Genomic DNA, 17,572 nt, shown 5'->3' with positions numbered 1-17,572 from the left:
GTCCCCTGCATCGGCAGGCGGACTCTCAACCACTGCGCCACCAGGGAAGCCCTGAAACAGATAACTCTTAATGGGGCTTGAAGAAAAGTCCAAGAGGGTGATAAACCAGGGGGGTCTGCTGAAGTGGTACAGATGGGAAATGATTAATGCCTCATGGTAAGACTTTTGCTTTATTTATAATTTCGGTGCTTGGTGCCCTCTAGGGCATGTGGTAGAGATGTTTGGTAGGCAATATGATATTCTGTGCAAATAATACAAAATTTGGGCATCATCGGCTACTAGGTTCAGTTAAAATCACATGATGGGATGTAATTACCTGGGGAGTGTGTGAAGAGTGAAGTGTGAAATGGATCAAAAAATTGTGGAGAGTAACTAGGGTGTGTTCACATTCTACCGTGGTCACTGTACCTTTCTTTTTGTCCTCTGATTGTCTAGTTACATGTTCTTTTTCACTATACCAAGTGTGAGGGCAGGTCCCGAGTCGTGTCACTGCCACACACGACTTCAGAAAGGACCACTCGGATGTCTGAGTCGTTGCGTTTCACCATGAGTAATGCCCTCTGGAGTTGTGTTTCAGCTGCCCCTGCTTAGCTGGTTGCAGCAGCTGTCATGGTACCTGCCCTTTGGTAAGTGTTCAGTACATGTGTTGAATGAATGAATAAATGACACAATATCTAATGAGTGGTCCGAGGAAGAAGGATCTAGCCAAAGAAGTAAGAAGCACAGGTCTCAGGGGAGGAAGGCTCAACAGGAGAGACTCCTGTCATGGAAATTCAGGGGAGAAATAGTTCAGTAATGAGAGAGAAGTCAGCAGTGCCAGATGCTACAGAGAAGTCAGTTAATTAAGGATGACAGAGCTACCACTGGCAATTAGGAGCCATTGGTGATAATGTCAAAAATAGCTTGCGTGGTGTGTATGGAGGCCAGGTGGCAAGTTCCATTCCATGGTGGTGGGAATGAGGACAGGGGTGAGGAGACAGGTTCTTAAGAGGCTGGGAGTGTGAAGGGAAGAAAGTAATTGGTGGTAGTGGGAAAGGGTGGCAAGGCTGAAGGGTAGTTTTCGCCCCTTCTCTCTCCTTATGTCCCCTTCTTTCCTTTTTCCCATTCTTCCTTTCTGCTTTCAAGATGAGAGACACTTGAGTAAATTTATAGGCTAAAGAAGACCCAGTGTAAAGGTCTAGGTTCAAAATATAGAAAAGAGGAGGGGGATATTAACTAGAAAAATTAAATATAAATGGACACATCTTTCTTTGAGAAAGGCAGAAAAGAAATAAGGATGCACATGGATGTGAATAAACTGGAAGAATAACTGAAGGAAAGGAAATAGAGGGAAATCCTATCCAGCGGCCCCAATTCTCTCTAAAATAGTAACTGGCACCAATAGTTTTGGACACTTTTTATGTTCTAAGCATTGTGAAAATTACATATATTAACTCACTAATTTCTTGCAACAACTCTGTAAAGATGGAATTATTATCCTAACTTTACAAATGAGACAACTAAAACACAGAGAGTTAAGCAACTTGCCTGAGGTTGTACAGCTACTAAGAGGCAGAACCAGGAACCAATGCATGTATGGAATTGGTACAACAAATTGGTGCTGAGTCCCTCTACGCACTTAGCCTGTGTTAGAAATCATGATTGTGTTGCACCATTAATCTGCAAGGTTGAAAGATTTGCTCTAGCAAAACTTGCCTTACCACTTATAGGAGTGGAAACGTTTGGATATTTGGATTGATGTGGAATTCGGGACTGGTGGCCTGGAAGGATTGGGGATGCCAGAAAGAGAGCAATTGATGTGATGGCTCGTGAGCTGTAGCCTCTAAGGAGAAGGATACGAGAGCAGGACAGGCTGATGGAATGGGAGAAAATGGAGGAACCAGGGGCCTGAGGGTTCAAGGAGGTTGAAAACCAGGTGCAATAGAAGTTGAGGAGCTGGAGACTTGGGGAGGTTGGAAAGTTGGGGATAGAGAGGGATACTTAATTCTCACAACAACCCTGCATTTCAGAAGTGAGGGTAGGCACAGGTGATGATAGGTTGATGGTGTGGCTTTGGGACTACATGACTCAAGTGGATTGGAGGTACATCTCACGAGGTCAAGGTCAAGGCTGAGATCCGCAGAGATGTCGGGTAGATGTTGACGAGACCCTGCTTCTCCTGGGAGGATGGTTCCGAGAAGCCCCAAGGACTGGTCTAGACTTTAGAAAGCTGCAACTCAAGTGTGTTATGGTTTTAGGGAAAGATACAGAAGGTTAGCTGATACCTGGCATGCAATAAAAATCACTCAGTGGTCTCAGTAGAACATTGTCAAAGAACAGTTGAGTAGCTTCTATTTTGCACTGTAAGTTTTGAAAAAAGAATTTGAAGTGTTAATTGACAAGACAGTACATTTCACAAGCAATTTTGGGTGTTTTAGCCAAATTGCCATTATCACCCTGGGAAGAAAAGACTACGTGCTCTGATGAAATCTCCTCTTCCCCTTCCTTCTCCCTCCTCTTTTTTTCTCCTGGTCATGTGCAGTACAATACTCTCTGGGCAGAGAGAGGCAGCTGAAGATCATCGGGCTTCCAGATGTCGAGTTTTGTTGTGATATATGGGAGTGGGGGTCATGGGAGAGGGGCCAGAAGCTTCAGTGAGATTCTATAGTGGGACTCACTGTGGTGTCCTCTGCTTCTATAGTTAGCCATGTGATGGGAACCAGCAGTATGTGTTCCCTTTGTACAGCTGTACATACCTCTGTCTCCCTTTTTCTTCTGCCCATTTAGGATTTCAGGAAATCAAAATTACATCTGATGGAAGCTTAGAAATCCCCACATGTGAAGTTATGGAGCTACCGCATAGGGAAAAAAAATATGTGAGGTGGGTCTGATACATAAGTGGCACGTGTAGATAATGTATCAGGTAGGATGTTTTGGGGTGTAAGGAACAGAAACTCTAACCTGGACTGACTTTACTAGTAAGGAAAAGAATTCCTTTGTGTAGTAGAAAGTCCAGGAGCAAAATGTCTGGCTCTGAGTTTGTTTTTGTGATTCTTTTGGTTTTGTTCCTGCCCTGCGTTGGTTTCAGTCTCAGCCTGACTCCCCTCACGGTCCCGAGATGGGTAATCGTTTGAAGGGTCGTATCGAGATAGGAGACATCCAGTGGAAGGGGAGGAGCTGTGTCTTCGTATCTCCTCACTAATGAGGAAACCTTTCCCAGGATCTCCCTAAAAGAGTTTTCCTCAAGTCATTGGCAAGGGTTGGGTCACTGCCCTTTCCTCGGGCTTTGTGACTGAGTAGTGGCAGCTGGCGGTGAGGCCCCTGACAATGTCTCTGTTATCTGCTACTGATTGTCTTTAGCTCACTAGTTCAGGGCCCACTGCTCTGGAGATCTGCAAAACACTTGTGTGTACGTGTACTTTTAGAACACGTGATGCTTTTCTTTCCACCGTTCCTTTCTTTCCCCTGGTATAAGCTTTTTGCATATTTATGCTTTTGAAATAGTAAAGGGATTTACAAATGTTTCTCAGGTTCTTGGATATTTTGTGTCATCTGAGCCTCATGAAGAGGTCAAGACTGAATTTGTATTGTATTGAGGCTTTGCGGTCCAGAGACCTATCAGGTAATGAAGTCAGTAAGTGTGGGGCATCATTTTTTTGATGTCGCACGTTGCCCTGCTTTGAACATCATTGTGGAGTGAACTTTTTCTGTATTTTGGTTTATATCCTTATGGTAGTTTCTTTGAAGGAGAATAGCTGGGTGAGAGTTTGAAATTTTTCTATGAGTTGCCTGATCACTTCATGGAAGGCTTTTGAGTGGTGAAAATGCCACACTTGTAATGTTTTCGGGGATTATGCGTTTTTTCATTCTGCTGTTTTATATGCCTGGGATCATAAAATATTTCCAGAAAATCTGAACTGTTCTGTCTGATACCACATAACTTACTTTTTCCCAGGCCCCCTTTGCAATTATAAGAAAAATAGTGTTTGAATTGCTTAGCCTATACTGGATTTTGAGGAAATCCAGCCTACGTCAATTCTTCCCCATTAGTTGTCAAGTCCAGGAGAGAAACTCAACTTATGCGTCTTGCTTCACCCTCCCCTTAGTGTGAGTTACTGCTCATGAGGCCTCTTGATCTGCTTGCAGATCGACTCCCTGAAGGCCTGTTTTTCAGACACATCTGCTTTTTATTCATGGTTCTGGCCCTCATGCTGGGACCTCTGCTATACTCTTAGACATTCTGTGAGTAAATTGATGGGAAAGATGAAGTGAGAGATACTGTGATACTGTTTTTCGTTGATGCAGTATGAACGTGGAGTATTTGTTATCGGTTTTTTTTTTGTTTGTTTGTTTGTTTTTCCGGTACGCGGGCCTCTCACTGTTGTGGCCTCTCCCGTTGTGGAGCACAGGCTCCGGACGCGCAGGCTCAGCGGCCATGGCTCACGGGCCCAGCCGCTCCGCGGCATGTGGGATCTTCCCGGACCGGGGCACGAACCCGTGTCCCCTGCATCGGAAGGCGGACTCCTAACCACTGCGCCACCAGGGAAGCCCCTGTTATCGGTTTTGAGGAGGAAGTAGAAAGACTCCTTCGTATGACCCAGTGTAATTCTTTCAACGATTCCTAAAATACTTCTCCCCAGGTCTTGCCACCGCCCACAAGATACATTGATGAATGAAGCTATGTAGCAACAGAAAGTCAGAGGAAGGAACTGTCACTATTCTTAAACAGATTTTTAAAAGTCATAGTTGCGAGTAGAGCATACATGATATAAATCATGTTCTCTGCCTATATGTTTCCCCAGGTAATTTTAAACACTAATGTGTCATGTATGATATTAGGAAAAAGCAAAGAGTGGGACCACTCCTGCCCTGGAAGAACCCATTAACAGACTGACTACACAGTGTAACCAGGACTGTGGAGGTGGGGACGGGGAGAGAGTCCAGCGGCAGCAACTAAATCGTTTGGAACAACACTGTGAAGTGGGTAGACAATGGAGACATGGTTACACAGCAAGTCCATGGGAGAGCCTGGATTTCAACCCAAACCTTTCTATGTCCAAATTGCACATTTTAGATTTGCTTTTCTTGGTTTCTTTTTCCAGATTTGCATTTTCAAAATCACCTCTGAAATAATTTAGACTTTACAGAAGGGAATAAAGGGCATACTGCTTCCGCACTGCGCCCCCTCTTCTCCCATGCTCCAGGTTTACACTGCTAACAGTTTGGTGGGTGTGCTCCCTGGCCACCTTCTCTGCGTGTCCAAATCGCCTAAAGGAGCCAGGCATGCCTGTCTCCAGTCAGACAGAACTGCTGAGAGGGCAGAGGTGGGGCTCAGGAACGCATTGTCCTCTCTGGGACCTACCTGGGTGAGGCTGCTGGAGGGCTGGGCTCTGGGAACCAAGATATTCCCAGGTTTCGCAGCAGCGGAGTGTCCTGGCAGCCAGCTCTTCTGAGAAAGGAGAGCTACCTGTGCTGCTCTGGCTTTCTGCCTTGCTCTGCCCTGCCTTGCCCAAGCAGAGAGCAGAGCCCCCGACAGTAAGAGGTGGGGAGGACGGCCCGGGCTCCCTCTGCTCAGCTCTGTTTCTCCAGCACCTGCATTTCTTGGTGCTCAGCTACTGTTGCATGAAAGAAATGAAGATGCCCCAGCCCTGGTCCTCTAGGCGAATCATCGAGTGACTTTGGGCAAGTCACTTGAAGATCAGAAGATCCTAGTCTCAGTTTCCCCAAGTCTAAGGTATGCTATTTTCCCTTCTCATTTTAATTGTTTCTGAAATAAGAGGTGATTGGCAGTAGATGCATATATTTAATATCCTGGAGTTTCTTAATTTTTCCTTTTTCCTGAAAGGTTGTTTTTAAGTCCATGAGGTAACTTACATTTCTGTTATTTCAGGGTTGTGGGAATGTGGTAATCAACCCCGTGAGGAGTGGTTTGGAGAATGGGTAATGCCTAATAACTCACTTTGTGAATGGTAGAGTTCTGTATAAATATGAAAGATCAGAAAACTGCCCAACTACCTCTGCAGGGTTATTTCTTAGATACGCTCAGACAGGGACGTGAGAGTCTTCTGTTCAATAAAGTTGGTGTTCTAGGTTATGAGAATGTACATTTCTAATCTCCCCATTCTCCCAATAGAACTCAATAAGCTATTTTCATTTTGAATTAAAAAAAAAAGAACATGGCTTTTAAACATTTGAATTTTTCTTGAATTAGGCCTCAGCAAGAACTGTTGGCCTGTCATGGATTTAATGGATTCCTGGCCATTATTGGAAGTATCACATTGGCCACAGAACTGTTGTAACTTGAACAGAATGTTAATCCAAAAAAGTGCCGTGTTTCAAATGGGAAATTACAATGCCACTGAGTTCCTATGATATGCCGGGTAATGAGGGGATTAAAAACAATTACTCATACTGTTGACCTAAAACAAATAGACTGCCAGATATTTCTCTAGCAAAGATGGGTTTATTCAGGATCAGCAGAGAATTGCAGTTTGGGGTCTGCAACCATGGTGAGCCACGTGCAAGTCCCTTCACAGCCAGGGAAGGAGAACTCTTTTATAGAGGGGAAAAGGAAGTTGGCAGGGTTCTAGTAAACAGAGTTCATGGCCTTTCACTGGCTGAGCTGTTGCCGGGAAAGGAGTCTTCCTTCTTCCTGTTGAGCTCTGTTACCATCACAGGGCATAAGTGCTCTCCTTTCTGGTCTCCTGACTCTTTAATTGAGGTTTCTGTTTATCAGTTTTTTACAAGACTCTATTCCTCTCCAGGTGGAGTTCAGTTTGGAGAGCCTTCAAATGGTGGAGGTTAGGCGCTGAGCTAAAATTTCCCTTTCCAGCTCAATTCAACCAATTTGCCTCAATAACTAGTGTGAAGGAGTTTACGATCTGGTAGGAAACAAGGTGGACATTTGTTTTGGTAAAAACAAGGTGCTAAGCAAATAACCAGTGGAAACAAGATCACAGAGGGAATATTTTTATTCATACAAGAAATTGTATCAGTTGCTTAGAATATCCATTTACAAGCCAATGGTCTGTCATAGCACTTAAACCAGGGGTTGCAAAATCAAAGGTCTTTGGGGCTCAGGTGTGAAGTAGCTGAGTTGTGGCATGATAGGGTGGGTCTGGGCTATAAAATTGAGGAGAACATGTAAAGGTTCATTCTCTCACCATCCATCATATACTTGAGTTCAGTTCTTGGTGTCAGGGATATATCAGTGAACAAAACAGACAAAAATCCCTGCCTTGGAGTTTACATTCTAATTTGTTGCTGCCTTGAAAAACAAATAATTAGGCCAGTTAGAATTATCTCTAGAGTATAAATAAATGAATCAGATGCACTGATGTGTTCCTGTGAATAAATTGCACAGATTTCAATTTTGTTAGCTTTTAGCCCTTTGTCACATCGCTAGCTAGTATGTCTGGATAAGCGAGATTGTTGTAATTATAATATATAAGTCCAGGTAGCTTCTTTTTGGCATTCTGCTTGGTCTTTTGCCTTAATTTGCCAAATAACCACAATTATAAAATATTATTGGCTCTACAAGGCAGCACCTGGTTTATTTAATTTTAAATTTAATTGAAAGTAAAGCATTGTGGAAAATCCCATCTCTCATTGTATTGATTGTGATGACTTTCTGAGGTTAACTAATGATGGCTGAGTGCAGTTTATGACCGCCCTAGTCAGTGGATCCCATGGCCGGGGCCAGAGAGCTGTGAGTTGAGCTGGGAACTCCCCTAGGAAGCCATTCTATGGGGAGCAGGGCTCTTGCAGGCCTGGTTTTCTGCAGGGCTTTCTGCAGAGTGACTGATGAGGTCACTAGAATAACAAGCCTGGGAGCTTGGACCTGGGAAACCATGTGCCTTTTCTTTGAGCCTCTTGTGGGAATATGGGGATAAGAAGCATTTGTGACTGCACTTATTTTCAGTTTCCACAAATAGAACTTCTGCTGGGCCTGTAAAGTGAAGCAAAATTGATAGTTTCAGAGAGAGAAAATGCAGGCTGCTGGCAGGGATTCGAGCCCTCTGACTCTGACTGTTCTGTTAAGTCTGTAGTGCCCAGGGGGACTGTTTTTAGCAAATTAATAGGTATTAGAGATGTGAATGTTTGTGGCCTAGACTCCTGTTTCAGGAGCTTCCTGGCATGTGCACCCAGGAGCTCCTGCCTTCTCCTCTATGTCGAGGGTGCTGCACTGAGCCAGGACACAGCAATTCTGCCAAGCCAGGGGCTCAGCATTCTCAACCTGGGGGAGCCTGAGAGCGCTGACAGGTCATGAGTATTACAGCAGTGGTCTTGAGTTGTCATAATGAATCTGTGTACCCTCAATTAATCACATCATCCAATGAAGTTGCTGCCAAACACCTACTGGGTATCTTTACATTTACACAAAGTCCAGTGGGCACTTTTAGGGATGCAATGTTTGTGTGCCCCCCCAATTCATATGTTGAAGCCCTAACCCCCAATGTGATAGTATTAGAAGGTAGGGCTGGGACTTCCCTGGTGGCACAGTGGTTAAGAATCCGTCTGCCAATGCAGGGGACACAGGTTCGAGCCCTGGTCCAGGAAGATCCCACACGCCGTGGAGCAGCTAAGCCCACGCTCCGCAGCTGCTGAGCCTGCGCTCTAGAGCCCGCGAGCCACAACTACTGAGCCCACATGCCACAACTACTGAAGCCCGCACACCTAGAGCTCGTGCTCTGCAACAAGAGAAGCTACAACAATTAGAAGCCCGCGCACCACAACGAAGAGTTCCCCGCTCGCCGCAACTAGAGAAAGCCCGCTCACAGCAACGAAGACCCAACACAGCCAAAAATAAATAAATAAATTAATTAATTAAAAAAAAAAGAAGAAGGTAGGGCCTTTGGGAGGTATTAGGTTTAGATGAGGTCATGAGGATGGAACCCCGTGACAGGATTAGTTTCCTTGCAAGAAGAAGAAGAGAGAGAAATACCTCTCTCTCCATATACACACCAAGGAGAGCCCATGTGAGCACATAGCAAGAAGGCAGCTCTCTGCAAGCCAGGCAGAGAGCTCTCACCAGAAACCGACCAGGCTGGCACCCTGATCTTGGACTTCCAGACTCCAGAACTGTGGGAGAATAAATGTTTGCTGTTTCAGCCCCCCAGTCTGTGGTATTTTGTTGTGATAACCCACCCAAGTGGACTAAGACAGGCTCAGTACCTCTTCAGCAGGGTTGCAGTATTGTTCCTTTCTTCTTTGACTTCAGTGACCCCAGGCTCTCTTGGACTTCTTTTTACCTTTCTCAATTTCGTTGCAGCCTCCTCTTCTTATCCTCTCCTAAAGATCAGGGTTCTTCAAAGTCCCCCTCTCTCTCCTTTTCTACCCACCCTCAGGACACTTTGTTTCTCATTTCGTTGTCTGGGAACCAGCATAGGCCTCACTCACCAGCTTATCAGAAATGCAAATCTCAGGCTCCCTCCAGACGTGCTGAATTGACTCTGCCATTAACAGGGGACACCCACAGAGTCTGAAAGTCCTGCTTTTAAAGGTCTTTGTGATCAACTGTGTGCTCTGACCTCCCAGTGTATATTTGATCTGCACACCAGATGTCTCTCCTAGGCTCTAGACCAGTTTATCCGACAGAACCTCTGGACTGTCCACTTCCGGGTCCCATAGGAGTATTGAACTTTACCAGTACAGGGTCTGGCTCCTCTTTTCCCAATTATGCTCTTTCTCCTTTGGCAACCAACAAAAGATAGGGTCCGTTCAGAAACTTTTGCTTTAGAACTTCCGTATTACTCCATACTCCTGGTTAAATGGTTTCTTTGGGGTTAGTCAGGGCTAACTGGTCTGGCTGACCCATTGTTCAGCTGGCCTGTCCTCTGAGTGATTGGCGCCTTTATCCACCTCTTGTTAAGTATTTTGAATCTTGCCCATGGTGTCATGTTCATTTAGTAACATTTCTAACTTTTTTCCTCCATAGTAAGTTTGAAAATGTACAAGTACTGGGACTTCCCTGGCAGTCCAGTGGTTAGGACTCCGCACTTCCACTGCAGGGGCCATGGGTTCAATCCCTGGTCGGGGAACTAAGATCCCGCATGCCGTGCGATGCGGCCAAAAAAAAAAAAAGTGTCCAAGTACTGAATAAATATTTAAAATTAAGTGTTAATCATTATCTTTGTTATTAATTATTAATATATTACAGGGACAAGTAGTTAATAAATATTTTTTAATGGTGTGGAAATTTTGCTGACTGAAATGCAAGATTTTCAGAATATTTGTGAATGACCTTAATGAGTCCAAAAGAAGATCATCAGGAATGTAGTGTGACCTGATATGTCACATGATTGAATCATACAGTGTCTTTTGGGGAGAGAAAAATCAGAGGCAGCCTAACTGTCCAACAGTAGAGGATTGGTGAACTCAATTATGGTACATTCATACAGTAAAATAGTTTGCAATCACGTCTAAATGATCAGACAGAGTACCTTTATTAACAGCCATGGTATCAAATGAAGTGAAAACAGCAAATTACAGATAGGATCATCATGGTGGTTTTTTTTAATTTTGGTAAAATATACAAAATGTAAAATTAACCATTTTAGCCATTTTTAAGAGTATAGTTCTAAAGACTCTGAAAAATAATATATATATGTACGTGTGTGTGTGTGTGTGTGTGTATAACTGAATCACTTTGCTGTACACCCAAAATTAGCACAACTTTGTAAATCAACTATACTTCAATAAACAAAGAAGAGTATAGTTCTGTGACATTAAAGTACATTCACACTGTTGTGCAACTATCATCACCATCTATATCCAGGACATTTTTAAAAAATTAATTAATTAATTAATTTTTGGCTGCATTGGGTCTTCGTTGCAGTGCGTAGGCTTCTCACCGCCGTGGCTTCTCTTATTGTGGAGCACGGGCTCTAGGCATGTGGGCTTCAGTAGTTGTGGCATGCGGGCTCAGTAGTTGTGGCACACGGGCTTAGTTACTCCATGGCATGTGGGATCTTCCGGGACCAGGGCTCGAACCTGTGTGCCCTGCATTGACAGGTGGACTCTTAACCACTGCGCCACCAGGGAAGTCCTTCCAGAACATTTTTTATCATCTCAAACTGAAACTCCATACCCATTAAACAATAACTCCCCATTCTCCCTCCCCCAGCCCTTGGCAACCACTATTCTCATTTTGTCTCTATGAATTTGACCACTCTAGGTACCTCACATAAGTGGAATCACACAGTATTTGTACCTCTGTGACTGGCTTATTTCACTTCATATAATGTCTTCAAGGTTCATCTGAGATGTACCATGGGTCAGAATTTCCTCTTTAAGGCTGAATGGTATTTCACTGTGTACATATGCCACATTTTGTTTATCCATTCATCTGGACACTTGGGTTGCTTCTATCTTTTGGCTATTGTGAATAATACTGCTATGAACGTGGATGTACAAACATCTGTTCAAGTCCCTGTTTTCATTTATTTTGGGTATATACCCAGAAGTGGAATTGCTGGATCATATGGTAATTCTGTATATTTTTAATTTTTTGAGGAACCATCATCCTGTTTTCCATAGTTTCTGCACTCTTGTACATTCCCACCAGCAATACACAAGGATTCCAGTTTCTCCACATCCTTACTAACACTTGCTAGCTTTTTTGTTTTTGTTTTTAATAATAGCCATGGTAATGGGTGTGAATTCTCAGTTTTGTTTTTTAAAAATGTATTTACATACATATATAATACTAAAAAACTCAAAGGATTTATTCCAAATAAAAACAGCGCCTATTAGTTGGCAGGATGTAGCTGATTTTTATTATTGTCTTCTTGCTCTATTCTCTCTTTTTTCCACATTAAAATACATGTATAATATGTGTAATTAAAAATGGTTGAAACTCAGAATCAAGCTGTATGAATTCAGAGGTTGACAGTACTTCCCGTTTGCCCTTGACTGTGAAGCCTTCACGTGAGTCCTCCTACTTGCTGACTTTGGACCTGATGCCGCCCCTGTCGCATTGCCACTGTCCATGGGTGGAGGCCGTCCACAGATGCTCCAGTGCTGGAGGCCCGGCTGCGCCACATTCCTCTGCCCAGTGAAGCAGAAATAGGGCTTCTTGGCAGTGGATTAGACTACAGACATTGTTAGAACCAGGCCTCAGCATGTGGCTTTCTGGTGCCCAAGTGCATCTTGCTCCCTCATTTTGATTTTTAGCACAAAGAAATCTCCTTTTTAGGTATGTTTACTCAGCAAGGTTTTGACTGGTCATCTTGGTTGATTACAAATGAAAGGGAAGGCTGCTTTCTTCCTATTCTGTGAAATTATATATTTTGTAATTTTCCAAAGAGCTTTATGGCTCATAGCAAGTGCCTCTGTCAGCTTAAAAAACAGTAAAGATTGCATATGTACCAATTCAGAAAGAGTTGAAAGGAATCCTTTCATGGAGCAAATTACTACTACCTTTATGAAAATCAGGCTTGTCCAGTTTACAATAATATAATTTATTTCTTTTTTTTCCAGTTACTATATTTGATCACCTACAGGGTAAAAGCGTGGGTTACAAAGTATGTTTTTGTTTTATTGGTTTTTGGGGGTCTTTTTTTAGGGATAGAGAGAGTGATGAACCAGGGGACAGGTGATAAGGAAAGGCACTAGTTAAGGGCCTCTTTACACGTGATTGACTGTTTTAATCAATTACCAGTGACCTCTTATGGGAGATTTTTTAATTTTTGGTTTGTTTTCTCTTGACAAGATGATTCTGGCTGCCTAGTCTGAGGGCCAAGAATTTGCAGCAAAGTCAGAGAGACTGTTGGAATGGTCCCAACTTGAGCTGTTAGGACTTGTGCTGTTTTTGTGTGGATATAAGAAACAGTGGTAAGATGTGATGACTAAATTTGGGGCCTCATTGAGCTGGAAGCAGGTGACGCTGAGGACAGATTGTGTATCTGGGAGGCACAAGAGTGATTCCACTTCTTAATCACACTACATCTGGATAAGGCATCCTTGTTCATTTCATCTCAACATTTCTTATGCTTGGTTTTCTCCCAAACTTCTCAAAAGAGAAGCAGTCAACGACTTTGGGGTTTGGCTTTCTGTCACCTTCCTCCCTCCTTTTCACCCTTTGGGCACGTGGCCTCGTTTTCCTCCGAAGCCTCTTCCAAGGGCTGCCGTTCGCTTCCATCACCGAAGCCCCGGCCCAGCACAGGCCTTAGTGGTCCAAATCATATGAGGACAATTGCAAACTCCCCTGCAAGCCTCTTTCCATCTGACCCGGGGCTTGTCTTCCCCAGTGACTTTGCAGTGACACCTCCTACAGCCCACATGGCCCCGTGACCTTTACGGTCACTGCCGATGACTCACCTGTTCGTGTCTCTACTTTCTTTACACACATTTGGAAATCCACATGTTCCAAGCACTTCTGGACGCGCCCTTCTCCGTCTACCCTCTGGGTGTGAAATCACTTCATGTTTCATCTACTTAATCACTCTGTGCTTCCACTTGGAGAAGGCACAGAGCCATGAAGAGAGGTTCTTCTCAGGTTAATGGGATTTTACAGGGACCTTTTATAATTCTAAGTAGGAATGGGATAACAACCATGGATTAGATGGCACTACATTAATTGTTTGTGAGTTTTCTTTTTGCTGAAGCACATTTTGACCACCTTATTTTAAAATCTTTCTCAAATAAAACAAGGTTATGTTTATGTAATGAGGCTAGTCAAGGACCTACCACTTTAGTAAGGTATATTTAATGTCAAGGGAAAATAATGTAAAAAAAAAAAGGTATAAGTCAGTTATGTGAGAAACAAATCATTTGACAGGTTATCATTTATTAAGATTTGTTATAGAAAGAGAGTGTTGCTTCATCCTCCTTCATGCCTGCTGTTTTGAATGACATGGGGCTGCTTTTGAGAACGTTCATCAGAGAGAAATGAACTAAGCACGTGTCTGTTTGATAAGGTCCTTATTACCAAATAGGAACCCCCTGACCTGACCTCCACTTGTGGTTTTGATCTTGGGTAGAGCACATGTTTCCTACAAGCTTTGCCCATCACTGTTACTCCTCATCTTTTCAGTCGTTGATGAAGGGATAAGAGAAAGCTGACTGCTGGCTTCTTTGGACAGATGGAGGCCTAGTTGATATGAAGTCAGGGACTTCTTTGTCCTCTGCCAAATTAACACTTACAAGTACTGTGTTGGTCTCAGTCTGTGGAAGCCAGTGTGATTTGGCAGCTGGAAACTTAAATGCATACTCCTTATGGACGTGGTATCAACTGTATCGATGCCCGGCGGATGTATGGCCAAGATGACTGATGTTTATTTGCTTCTCTAATCCCAAGGGCTCCAGGCACTTGGCACATTTTGGATATCTCTCCAGTGTGAGGCTCTGAAATGCTGCAAACTCCTGGGCAAGAGGCTTAATTCTGCTCAGGAGTGTTACCCACCAGCTGGTGAATGCAGGTGGCCTCTAGTTTGCAGCTGGACCAGGAATATTTCTGGGGGCGTCACTCTGGCCCGAATTCCAGCATTAAATGGTGGTCGTGCAGGCTGTGTACTCCCTACACCGCCCTAACTGAAGCAGGGCTTTCAAGCAGTTGAGGATATGGGCCGTGTGAGTAGCCAGCCTAAATAACTGAAATGAAAAGCAACACGGTAAGGATCACATTGTCTTCAATTAATTTTTCAATTTCAATAAATGTTTACTCAGGACCTGTTATATGTTAGGTATGTTCTAGGTGCTGGGAATCCAGCAGTAAATAAGATAGGCAAGATTCCCTCCCTCCGGTGCTTTGTGACCACCTAGAGGGGTGGGATAGGGAGGGTGGGAGGGAGACGCAAGAGGGAAGAGATATGGGGACATGTGTGTATGTATAGCTGATTCACTTTGTTATACAGCAGAAACTAACACACCATTGTAAAGCAATTATACTCCAACAGAGATGTTAAAAAAAAAGATTCCCTCCCTCATAGAGCTTATGGTTTTGTAGTGAAGACAAACAGTAAACAAATTAATGAATGAGACAGCTTCAAATAGTGATAACTGTGCTACGAAGAAAATGAAACAGTCTAATTTAAAGGTTGTGGGGACAGGGGGTATCATGCATTGTTATGGTGGGGAAGGGCTCTCTTAGAAAGAGACATTTGACATTGAGGTCTGAATGACAAGAAAGAGCCATTTTTGTAAAGACCATGGGGGCGGAGGGGTATTCCAGGGAAGCAAGAGCAAGTGCAAAGGCCCTGAGGCAGAAATGAGTTTAGCATGTTCAGAGAACAGACAGAAGACGTGGGAAGCTGCTTCAGCATGACTGAGGGGAAGAGTGGTAAGAGGTGACATTTGAAGGTACGAAGATGGCCCTTCAAGGCCTTGTATGTTATAAGGAGGATAGGTGGTATTCTCAGAGCAATGGAGAAACCATTGGAGTGTTTTAAGGAGGGGAATGAGGTGGTCCAATAAATAGTGCCGCCTTCCATCCAACTGTACATTTATGGTCCAATCTAAAAAGCCCTCCAAACTGTGGCACTGTGCCTGCTGTAAGAATGCTCTTGAGGGTGCTAGTCTTACATCACATGGTTTTCCCTATGAGGGATTGAGGAGAGATACTGTAGCAGCTAAAAGTCACTCTGTCTGAATTCCAGCCTCAAATGGAATTTGTGGGGACTCTGGAGCCAGCACTTCAGGCAGGGTTTAAACACCTGTGTGACCTTTGGTGAGTCATTCATTAATTTCTGTGTGCCTCCATTTCCCCATCTGTACAATGGCACTAGCAGTTTTAGCACTCACTTGGGTCATCGTAGAAAAGATTAAATGAATGGTGCCCAAGCATATGGTAGGCACTATGTAAGTACACTATTATTACTGTCAGGAAAAATTGTCTGGCTTTAGTCCAGCTGGTTTGTCATTACCTTATGGACATTACAAATCATGTATCTGGCTGGGTTTTCCTTTATTGGCTATGTCTAGAAATTTTTTTTTTTTTTTTTTTTTTTTTTTTTTCGGTACGCGGGCATTTCACTGCCGTGGCCTCTCCCGTTGCGGAGCACAGGCTCCGGACGCGCAGGCTCAGCGGCCATGGCTCACGGGCCCAGCCGCTCCGCGGCATGTGGGATCTTCCCGGACCGGGGCACGAACCCGTGTCCCCTGCATCGGCAGGCGGACTCTCAACCACTGCGCCACCAGGGAAGCCCAATGTCTAGAAATTTTAAGGCCAACTTTTGTGGCCTCCCCATAGGAAGTGGATTGATTTTACCTGAATTAACATTCTCCTTTGTTCCATTTTATACAATGTTCCAGATGTTTTGTAGATATTTTACGTATTATGTGTATTTGATAAAAATGTGGTAGATCATACATAGTTTTACAAATTATTTTGTTCACATAACTGTAACTATGTATCTGGAACAACTCCCCTTGTCAGGAATTATACTTCAGCCAGTAGTATGTAAATGAGAGCTCACAGCTAATGTAATTAATCTCAGTCAATTGAACTAGAAATATCACTGTATTTTTACTGGGTGTAACAGTAGTACTTGTTTCTTATTAAATTTTCAAATAGTACAGAAGTAGATAAAATAAAAATTGTACTTACTTTTAGCTTTATCTTATGTAGTCTGTGTGCCCTTATAATTTACAATTTGGGGGGAATAAATATGTAGTTCACATGCATACATAAAATATAATTCTGACCTCAATAGGAAAATGTTAGTTTATATCTTATTAGAAAGGGTCTTCTTTTGTTTTTTTAATACATTTATTTTATTTATTTATTTATTTACTTTGGCTGCGTTGGGTCTTCATTGCTGCGCGCGGGCTTTCTCTAGTTGCAGCGAGCAGGGGCTACTCCTTGTTGCAGTGTGCAGGCTTCCCATTGTGGTGGCTTCTCTTTGTTGCAGAGCACGGGCTCTAGGCACACGGGCTTCAGTAGCTGTGGCACGTGGGCTCAGTATTTGTGGCTCGTGGTCTCTAGAGCGCAGGCTCAATAGTTGTGGTGCACAGGCTTCGTTGCTCCGCGGCATGTGGGATCTTCCCGGACCAGGGCTCGTACCCTTGTCCCCTGCATTGGCAGGCGGATTCTTTTTTTTTTTTTTTGTGGTATGCGGGCCTCCCTCTGCTGCGGCCTCTCCCGTTGCGGAGCACAGGCTCCGGACGCGCAGGCTCAGCGGCCATGGCTCACGGGCCCAGCCGCTCCGCGGCATGTGGGATCCTCCCAGACCGGGGCGCGAACCCGGTTCCCCTGCATCGGCAGGCGGACGCGCAACCACTGCGCCACCAGGGAAGCCCGGCAGGCGGATTCTTAACCACTGTGACACCAGGGAAGTCCCGAAACGGTCTTCTTTAATTAAGAGAAACATGCTCTTAATGAAATCATTTGGGGTTTTCTTTCTTTTTCTCTCTCTGTTCTTTTTTTTTTTAATTGGGCTACAGTTGTTTTACAATGTTGTGTTAGTTTCTACTGTGCAGTGAAGTGGAGTTCCCTGTGCTATACAGCAGGTTCTCATTAGTTATCTATTTTATACATATTAGTTAGTGTATATATGTCAACCCCAATCTCCCAATTCATCCCACCCCCCTTTCCCCCCTTGGTGTCCATACGTTTGTTCTCTACGTCTGTGTCTCTACTTCTGCCTTGCAAACG

This window comes from Physeter macrocephalus, chromosome 20 (genome assembly GCF_002837175.3).
Source record: "Physeter macrocephalus isolate SW-GA chromosome 20, ASM283717v5, whole genome shotgun sequence".
NCBI lineage: Eukaryota > Metazoa > Chordata > Mammalia > Artiodactyla > Physeteridae > Physeter > Physeter macrocephalus.
Note: the sequence above shows the minus strand (reverse complement) of the source record.